This window comes from Equus asinus, chromosome 26 (genome assembly GCF_041296235.1).
Source record: "Equus asinus isolate D_3611 breed Donkey chromosome 26, EquAss-T2T_v2, whole genome shotgun sequence".
NCBI lineage: Eukaryota > Metazoa > Chordata > Mammalia > Perissodactyla > Equidae > Equus > Equus asinus.
In genome coordinates, this window is record NC_091815.1 from 26,598,228 (window position 1) to 26,608,253 (window position 10,026).

The window sequence follows — 10,026 nt, forward strand, 5'->3', positions numbered from 1 at the left end:
TAAGGTGTCACCTGGACAATCACAATCTTTATCAAGTTCCTCAGGTGATTCCAATGCATTATGGGGGTGACACCCCTCGACCAAGAGTTCCTGCTGTAGCCTCTGAGCTCCACCTCTTAAGGGAAAAGGAAGAAGGGGATGAGAGAGAGGAAGAGTGACTATGAGTCCTGACCTGATGCTATGGAGACAGCCCAGGACATGATGCCCTAGATTTGTGCTTGTCCAAACAAGGATGTGTGTTTTTGTGGTGTGGTGGGGGTGGTGGTTTGGAAAATCCCTGTTGAAGAAGGCATAGGAGTCAGCAGTTCCCAGGAAACAGGAATACAGATAGAAGGGCAAGAGAAACAGGGGACAAGGGAAGCAGGAATGAGGGGACGGAGTAGGAGTGTCCTGGGAAGAGACTCCACCCCTGCCCTCATGACCTGGCAAAGCACTCCTGCCCCAAAAGGAGGCACAGTACAGAGGGAGGAGGCACAGCAGAGCTGATGCCGGTGGGCAGCAGTACTTCTGAGCTTCTCTGGAGCCCAAGCTCTTCACACAAAGGGAGGAACAGAGCAGGCAGCAGACACCATGCAATCCCTCTCAGCCCCTGCCCATAGACAGAATGTCCCCTGGCAAGGGCTCTTGCTGGCAGGTAAGAGGGGATTATTCCCTGAGAGTGGTATGGAGATGGGAGGACAGAGACTGTTGGGTTCTCCTAAGTGGAACAAGGCTTGGAGAGGGGCTAGAAGAGTTCTGTTTGGACATGATGGGAGAGGACACAGGAGCAGAGTAAGATTGTGCGGGGGGGGGGGGGGGGGGGCTGGATGAGGGGGTGGGATTCAGCAACAGATCAATTTCATGATCTGGAAGTGGTGAGGGGCAGGAATATCTCAATTACTCTACCATTCTAAGTTAGTTATTACAGACCAATAATTTTTGAAAATTGATGGTAATAATTTATTTGAGGATGACACCATTAAATACTTAACTAGGCTCACTAAACACTGTCCTTCCCTACTACCCTTAGAAATAGGCAAATTAATACCAGGATGTTGAGGGCCCTGGGAACACTTATTCATTCATCCACAGGGATTTGCAGTCTTTTCTTGGCATGAGGGGAACAACAAGATCAGACAAGTCCCTGCCTTCAGGAGCTGACATTCTTTGGGGATGAGGAGAGATAATCGAGAGATCTAGAATGTGATGTCAGGGACTGACAATGTCATGAAGGGAAGAGAGCAGGGAAAGGTGAGAAAGTGAAGATGGAGGGTCTTCAGAACAGATGGTCAGGGAAGGCATCTCCCAAGGACACCCCTGAAAGCAAGCAGGGTGCTGAGGGCAGTGAAGGAGTGAGCCAGGCAGACATCTGGGTAAGAGTATTGGGAACAGAGGAAATAAGTTCACAGGGGCTGAAGTAATGGTGCACACTGGTGAACTTGACCAGTAGACACACACACACACACACACACACTCCGAGTCTAAGAGAAGAAGAAACGTCCTCAGGACACAGGGCTTCATCTTTCCATCCCAATAAATAAATCAAAATATTGATTGATCTCTCTCTCTTCCTCCTAGTCTCAATCTTAACCTTCTGGAACTCGCTCACCACTGCCAAAGTCACTATTGTATCGGTGCCGCCCGAAGTTACTCCAGGAGAGAATGTTACTCTAGTTGTCCAAAATCTACCTAGGAATGTTATAGGCTATACCTGGTACAAAGGCTATGGACCAGCTCGCAAACAAAAAATTGCATATTATGATACAAACAGAAAAGTAATGACCCCAGGGCCTGCATTCACTGGTCGAGAGACAGTATACCCCAATGGATCCATGCTGTTTCAGAAAGTCACCGTGGAGTACACAGGAAACTACACGGTGTTTGTCATAAAGAGACGTCTGCGATATGAAGTAGCAATTGGACAGCTCCACGTATACTGGAGTGAGTGACTCCTCTCTGATCTCTGGGTGTTGGATGGGGTGAATTCTACTTCACACAGAGAACTTACTGGCCTGGACTGTGCCTAAATATCCCTCTGCATTATGTCCCACGTTGGGATTTGAGCATTTAGTGCAGGACACAAACAGGGGAGATGAACTTCAAAAGACGGGAATTCATTTTTGGGAATCAGACTGTTCAGACTTTCCCTGTGGAGATAAGGACCAGTCTGATGGGAATAACCCAGCAGAAGGAGATCAGTCTTGGTCCAGCCCTCTGGCTCCTCCCTGAGACCATCACACTGAGAAAGATCCTGCAGGGCTTGAGGATCCCTGGGATCCTCACAGAGAAGTCCAGCCACGGACAACTCTACCCAGAGCCCTGTCCCAGGTTCCCGACTCCAGTGACTCTGGGGAGCCTGCGGCAGGGTTGGATTTTGGTATCCTGGGCAGGGCCAAGTGGGAGCAATGATTTCCTGGCAGCCTGACTTCCAAAGCCCCTGAGCTTGTTACCATCCAGGTCACAGCCCCGAGAGCCACATTTAAGCAGGAGCAGCGCCTGAACCTTGACCTGAGATTCAGCATGGAGAGCACAGAGGGACAAGGCCCCCAGGTCATTAGCCAACTGCCTTGGGGAATTTAGGACACTACAAGGAAGAGTCAGTGTCCCCAGGGGAAGAACAGAGCTGGGAAGATGCTGCTGGCAGCTCCTTATTTGCCAGGAATCAGGATTAGTAGCACTGTCTGTCGGAATCAAACAATAACGGATGCCATTTATTTGGGCAGCTCCTCTCTAGGAAGATTTAGTTTAGCTCCAGAGATGTTTTTAAGGTTAATTCATTGACCGCCTGGTAGTCAAACCTTTATTCTACTTCATTGAGGGGAAAGTGAGGTACAGGGAGATAAAAGTAAGTGAAACAGGGTCATACAGATCAGGAGTCACATGGGGTCTTTGTACAGCCACAGCACCGTCCTCTCCTCCACTGGGGGATGTTATTAGGTGTCTGTGGACCCCGAGACCAGCTGTGGGTTCAGATCCTTCCTTTTTAGGTGGCTCTAGCTCAGAGGGAGAGATTCTGGTCTGGGGAGTGACAGCAAGTAGAAATTTAATCCAAGTTCAGTCTAGAACCAAATTACCTAATCAAGAATCAGAGCCAGTGCAGGGAATGCCCAGGCCGCCCCCTCAGGTGTCTGGTCCAAGCTCCCTGCACTGGACTTGAAATCACTTATTTGTTTCCTGATGTGTTGGGGTCACTCCCACTGGAAGATAAGGAAAGGACTTTGTAGTCTCATTCTCTGCTCTACATCTGCAGCCAGCCCGGGGCCCAGATGTAACTAATTCTCAATTGCTTTCGATGAAGGGTGAAGGAATAAATGGTAAATGAAGGAAAGAATAATCTAAATTTTCTGCAGAGACTGGAATCTGGATGCAGAGTCCTTGGACTTTTGTCCACAGAGGATAGATTCTCTCACCTTGCAAGGGCTGAGGCCTATGTCTCAGGTCTTTTACTGCTGTCTAGAGAAAGATTCCTTCCTGCAGTTGGGCTGAGAGCCCAGGGTATTAATCATAACTTTCACATATGCAAGAATTTTAACTTCTGCTCAAATTTCTATCTCATAACCAATAAACACAGAGGGTTCGTGAGGGCCAGATCTGCAGGAAGATCAGAGACAGAAGAGACATTAAAGACCACGGGCAGAGATCAGGTTCTGCTGCCAAAGCCAGGTAGCATCTGACTGTCCCCTCATTCTTTTCTGGAGCATTTTTTTTGATTCTCTGTATTATTTATTGGGTCACTGCCTCATGGTAGTTACAGTCACCTGGGAAGATCTGATCAACATCCTTGCCTCAAGTCCTGAATACTCACCTGACTGCTTTACTTGCTCCTGGTCCTATGTGTTATTTACTCTCAAACCACAGAGCCACCCTTATCCATCTCTAGGAGAACCTTGAATATGGTGCCTCCAAGAAAACACACCTCACTGGGTGAAGGAGAAGTTGTAGTGGGAAGGAATCATCCTTGGTTGGTCAGGCAATCAGCTGGTCAGTGAAGAACCAGGAGAGGAATGGAGGGTGGTATTGGGTGGCCGATTGTCTCTGATTCTACTCTTTTGTCTTTTCAAAACCAAACCCTGCTAACATATTGACACGTGAGAAATCTGTGCTTTCTCCCAGACATAGAGCAGGTGGCCTTACATTCTCTGAGAGCTCAGATCCTCAGGCATTTTTTGTGAGGTCCACAAATGTGCCTTATTCTTTGAAGGACTCAGGTTGGCTGAGTGGTGAGAGATGCCAACTCTCATTTGCTGATATTTCAATAACATCATTTGGTTTTCTTGTTGTTGTTGTGTTTAGCAGTTTTTTTCTATACTCTGGATATTGACCCCTTATTGATATATAAGTAGCTAATTATTTTCTCCCATTGCATAGGACACTTTTACTGTGTTGATTGTGTCTTTTAATGAACTGAAGGCTTTCATTTTGACAAAGTCCAATTTATCTAGTTTTCTCTTTTGTTTCTTATGTTCTCAGTGTCATATTAAAGAAATCACTGCCAAATCCAATGTCAGGAAGCTTTCTCCCTATATTTTCTTCTCAGAGTTTTATAGTTTTAGGTATCATTTTAGGGTTTGATCCATTTTGATTTCAGTTTCGTATATGGTGTAAGGCAGCAGTCCAATCTCCTTCTTCTGCTTGTGGAGATCCAAGTTTCTAAACTGTTTGTTGAAAAGACTGTTCTTTCTGCATTGGATGTTCTTGGCATCTTGCTCAAAATCACTCGATCACATGATAGAGGATTTCTTTCTGGATCTCTGTTGTATTTGAGACCCTATATGTCTGTCTTAATGTCACTGCCACCCTATTTGATTCTTTAGCTCTCTGGAAAGTTTTGAAGTCAGGAAGTGTGAGTCCTCCAATTTTGTTCTCCTTTATAAAGATTGTTTTAACTATTTGGGTCCCCTTGTATTTGAGGTTAGATTTTCTATTACTGCAAAGATTTCATTTGATTTTTGATAAGGATTATATGAAATATGTATATAGTTTGGTGTATATTGCCATCTTAACAATATTAATCCTTCCCTTCCATGAACATGGATGTCTTTCCATTATTTGTGTCTTCTTTAAGTTCTTTCAGAACGTTTGGTAGTTCTCAGTGTGCACATCTTTCACCTCCTTGGATAAGTTTATTCCTAAGTATTTCATAGGTTTTGATGCTATTTAAAGTTAAACTGTTTTCTTCATTTCTTTTTTGGATTGTTCATTGTTATTGCATATAAATGTAATGATTTTGAATGTTGATTTTGTTTCCTGCAACTTTGCTGAATTTGCGTATTAGTTCAACAGTTTTTTTGTGTGTATATGTGTGTCATTTTTAGGGTTTTCTACATATAAGATTATGTCTTCTGGTATATAGATCATTTCCCTCCTCCTTTCCAATTTTGATGCCTTTTATTTCTTCTTCTTGCCTCATTGTTGTGGGTAGGACTCCTGCACTATGTTGAATGAGTGGTGAAAGTAGCATCCTTTTCTTGTTCATGATCTGAGGGGAAACACTTCTGTGTTTCACCTTTGAGTATGATGTTAGCTGTAGACTTTTTACTTATGACTGTTGTCATCTTGAGTAGTTTCCATCTCTTCCTAAAAGTCCTTGTCTTTTCTTAAAACCCTAACCACTGCTCTCTAGAATGCTTCTTCACTGTGGTTCACTTCACAGGCCAGGAATTAGAAGCCCTCCTCAGAGTGACAAATCCTTTCGATTAGAAGCTCTCCTGGTCCTAAGGTTGTGAAGATTGGGCAGGTCCATCCTCATTCCCTAATAAATTATTTAACAATAAGGAAATGCCTTCTAACTTTATGCAACATTCTTTTGGACCCAGAGGTTGACACACCTGGCAAGATTGCCTACTCCAATACACACAGAAGGGTACATAGGGGGTGTGGCCTGATCTCTTCTGAACTCAAAGAAATACATTGGAAAAATCAATCAAATTTCATGAGAGAAAAATTCGTCCTGGTCATGATGTCATAGGATCCATTGGAAGAGAATAGGTTCCTGGTGCTGATACTACAGAGATGTCCAGGGGGACCGATCACAGTCATCCTGTGATGATATAGGAATCAAAAGGGGAGATGGTGCCCCCTTCTTACAGATCATCACTTGAACAAAGGCACTCATCCTTCTGCAGGGGTCAGGGCCATCCTTTGGGTCACCTATACAGAGTGGCTGAGATCTCTGAGGAAAGAGCATTGCCCCATGCCCCAGGCCCACTCTCTGTAACTCATCTCTTCTGTTTCTCCACAGAGCCTGTGTCAAAGCCCTCCATTAGAGTCACGATAATACATAAAAATACCAGATAAGAAGCTTGTTGTCCTGACAGCTGCACAAATGACTCTGAGATCTCCATCCTTGGTTCTTCCATGACCAGAGTCTGCAGCTCACAGAAAGGAAGACACTATCCAAGGACAATAGAACCATCACCATACACCCCATTGGGAGGGAGGATGCCAAGCTTATCAGTGTGATGTCTGCAACCCAGTCAGCTCCAGCCAAAGTGACCTCCTCATGCTGCATGTGAAATATGAGTCTGACCTTCTGGCTCTCTTACCCTCCTCTAGCTTATTAAACTCTGAAAAGATTTTTGTCTTACCTGTAAGATGATGATTCTGAGGCACTTCTCAGTAGAGTTGTTGTAATAGTCAATTATGAAGGTGGAAATTCCTTAGTAGACTTGCATTCAATCAATAAATGCTCAACAATCTTAACTGACTTTGTCATTATGTTGGCTTGAGGTCACTTTCCACTCCAGATCCTAGGTCCTCTTGGTCTGAGTTACACCATCTCCACAGTGGAATGTCAGGCAGTGCTTGTGCCTGTGGGAGCCCATAATAAGCTCTCAGGAATCACAGCTCTATCCCTCCACCAGGGGAGGTAAGGATGGCATCTGGATGATGTTATTGAGCACATGATTGGACAGGGGATATCCATGTGGGTATCAATACTGATCTTTTTCTCCCCATCTGATTCCTCTCAAAGTATTCCTAACGTCTTCCTGAGTATCCTTATTTTCATGGCAATAGCGTTATTTGTGTAAGTACAGTATGACTCTGTCCTCCTTGTTACTAGGATATCATTGGAAAAATTCCTAGTAGAATCTCTGCTCTGACTCAAATGTCCTAGTAGAAAATGATGCCCATATGATCAGATATGACCCACACTTTAATGAGCAAGGTTCACGTGATGGGTGTTTTGGGGATCTGGAGAAGAGAAGACATCACTCAAAGCTATAGAGACTGCAGGTGAGTTCTGATGTCTAAGGTTCTTAATATCAAGAAGCTGTTAAAAGTGCCGTCTGAGGTTCCTTAGGAAATACTGCATCAGAGGAAACTATGTGGTGAGTGTGCAACTCCATAACACCTGTGCAATTAATCAGGGCAAATGGAGTAAGAGCAGCCTTGCTTTATGATCAAGAACACTCTTCTTTGAGGTGATCCTGGTTCATGATTTAGGATTAAGAGCATGTAGTGGGGCCATATAGGGAGGCTCCTTTTGGAGCGCTCCAGGATAACATGAGGATTCTGAGTGCAGGGCAGACATATATGTTGAAGGAGGAACAACTGGAGCTGTTGCAGGAAAGTTGGGGTGCCGTCCTTCCAGATATGGAGGGACATGAGGGGTGAGACATAGGATTGAGGGGAAAGAAGAATACTCTTGGAGACTCTGATTAGTGCACTCACACAGAACAAGATGGAGTGCCATATGCACAGTCTGAAGGGACATGGGACAAAGGACAAGTGGGAGAGGGAAATGAGCATCCAGTGGAGTCTAGGAGTCTGGAGAGTAATGAAGGATTGGACAACAGTGGACACCATGGATGCAGAAGACTTGAGATGAGGGCATTTAGGAAATGAAGCGGAAAGTGAGTTTGTGCATGGGTAGTCAGACTAGAAAAGGGATCTGGGATGAAGCCTGGGGGAAAGTGTGGAAGACAAGGCAGGGGTGACAGTGGGGAGCAAATTCAGGGCCAGCCTTTTCCAGTCTCTGGTTCTGACCAGGTGAGTCATATTCAGATTGCTCTTAAAGGCTGGGAGCACTTAGAAAAGCCAGATGCCACCTTTGTCCCCTGAGCCCACTTCAGTTGAGTCAACAAGTGAGCCATGTCCCCAGGGGATTTTTGTGTGAGTGAGTAAGCATGAATAGGAGCCTGGGGACACCCAGGGGAGGGCATATTTGGGGGTGATGTTTGAGGTGAGAATGAAGTTGGAATGTATGCAGTCTTTTCCTTCTTTGCTGACTAGTCAGACTGACCTTCACTCTAGTGCATAGATGAGAACTATGTCACAGTTGTCAGTGAAGAGTGGTCGGTGCCATGAAGGTATAGGTACCTGTCCATTTTTGATACATCTTCTCTCCCCACCTGGCTTTATGTCGGTGGGTGTGATAGAACCCAGATCATGATGAGGAGTTCTGGCTCCCTGGTCACATTCTTCACATGTTCTGACACTCTAACTCTTCCAAGACCTAGGAGGAGGTCAGGAGATGTTTTTCTATTGCTTCATAAGGCATGGAATTGTTCCAAAACTCTAGGAGTCTGCATAGAATTCTCACCTAAGGTCCTGCCAGAGGCTCCACAAGCACATTTCACCCTTCTAATGTGTGCTGGATGGAGGTAAATGTGCAAGAACTTGTCCTGTTCCCCAGAGGGTTGTCCAGCATGCCAGAGACTATTGGAACCTAAAACCTTCCTAGTTGTAGCAGATCAATGAATGGTCGCACATGTGTGTACCCTTACAGCCCATGGAACTCTCTCACACTTGACCCTATTTCTGATGTCATGGTCAACACTGATGTCATTTTCTTTGTCATCAATTTCCTTTGGCATCCACTACTACCCTTTGGTGCATATCTGTCTTACTAAGGCATTCAGAATATTTGCCATTTCTTGTTTGTCATTAGCAGGAAAGCTTCTAGTTTTCACCATTAAGCATGATATGATTTGTAGGTCTGCAGGGTTTTTATGAGTTGAGTTGATATGGAATTGACTTGGAGGATGAACACATTTGCTTTGCTAGGTAGGGCTGGCTTCATGGGCTCTGTGTACATACACTCTACTCAGTGATGTATACTATCAATGAGTAGGCCCTATGGTAGGTTTAATGCTCTGCTTTTGTCATCTTGAAACTTTTCATTATTTTTGGACAAGGAGCCATGATTTTGAATTTATACTGAGTCCTACAATTTATGTATCTGATTCTGACCCCGGGAGTGACAATGGGTGGATGGGCTCCCTTGGGAAAACAGTTTGATCCTATTGGGATGGGCACTTTGAGGTTTGGCCGCCAGAGAGTGGCACCTTCACAAAGTAACCTGGAAGGCTGTGAAGAGAGATGTGGAGTTTGTTTTTTTATACTCTATTTATGTCATTATGTGTCTCTAACTGCCCACAGCCACCCCTCACATCCGTAGCTCATAGAGGAAATGTACTCCATGCCTGACGTACTTCAGAGATTCTAATTTTGGACTCCCCATCCAAGGCTGAAATGAAGAAATCACACTTAGTTGGCTCAAATACGAATAGCATTAAAGAGACATCATAAAGTCCACACTGAGTTTTGGTGTTAGGAAAAAATGGGAGAGATGGGAGTGGGAAAGGAGTCTGTTATGGTAATGATGGAAGAAAGTAGCTGAATCCTCGTCTTTCAAGAGGGAAGACCTTAGATAATGCCTGAAAGTGAAAAACCAGCAAGTAGCCTCAGAGCATGTTACTCAAAGATGACTTTAGTTCCATCAAGAGGAGCTGCTGCTGTTTGGCACACATCTCAGTTTGGCCCAGACAGGAGAAGCCAGGACCTTCCTGCAATCACTCTGAACAGAACACACAGAGACACTGGGCTTATCACGGCCAAGTCCAGTGTTGTCACAAATCAAAGAAAGAGAGCATCCAATAAGAGGGAGGCAGGACTTGTTTTGCTCACAGTGTGAATATCAGAAAAGAATCATAATTTCATCTTTCTGGCTACAATTCACTGTACTACCAGTATTAATCTCCTTGGGGCTATAGGTCATTCACATCAGAACCATATGCCCCTCTGGGAAAGCCTTACACACTT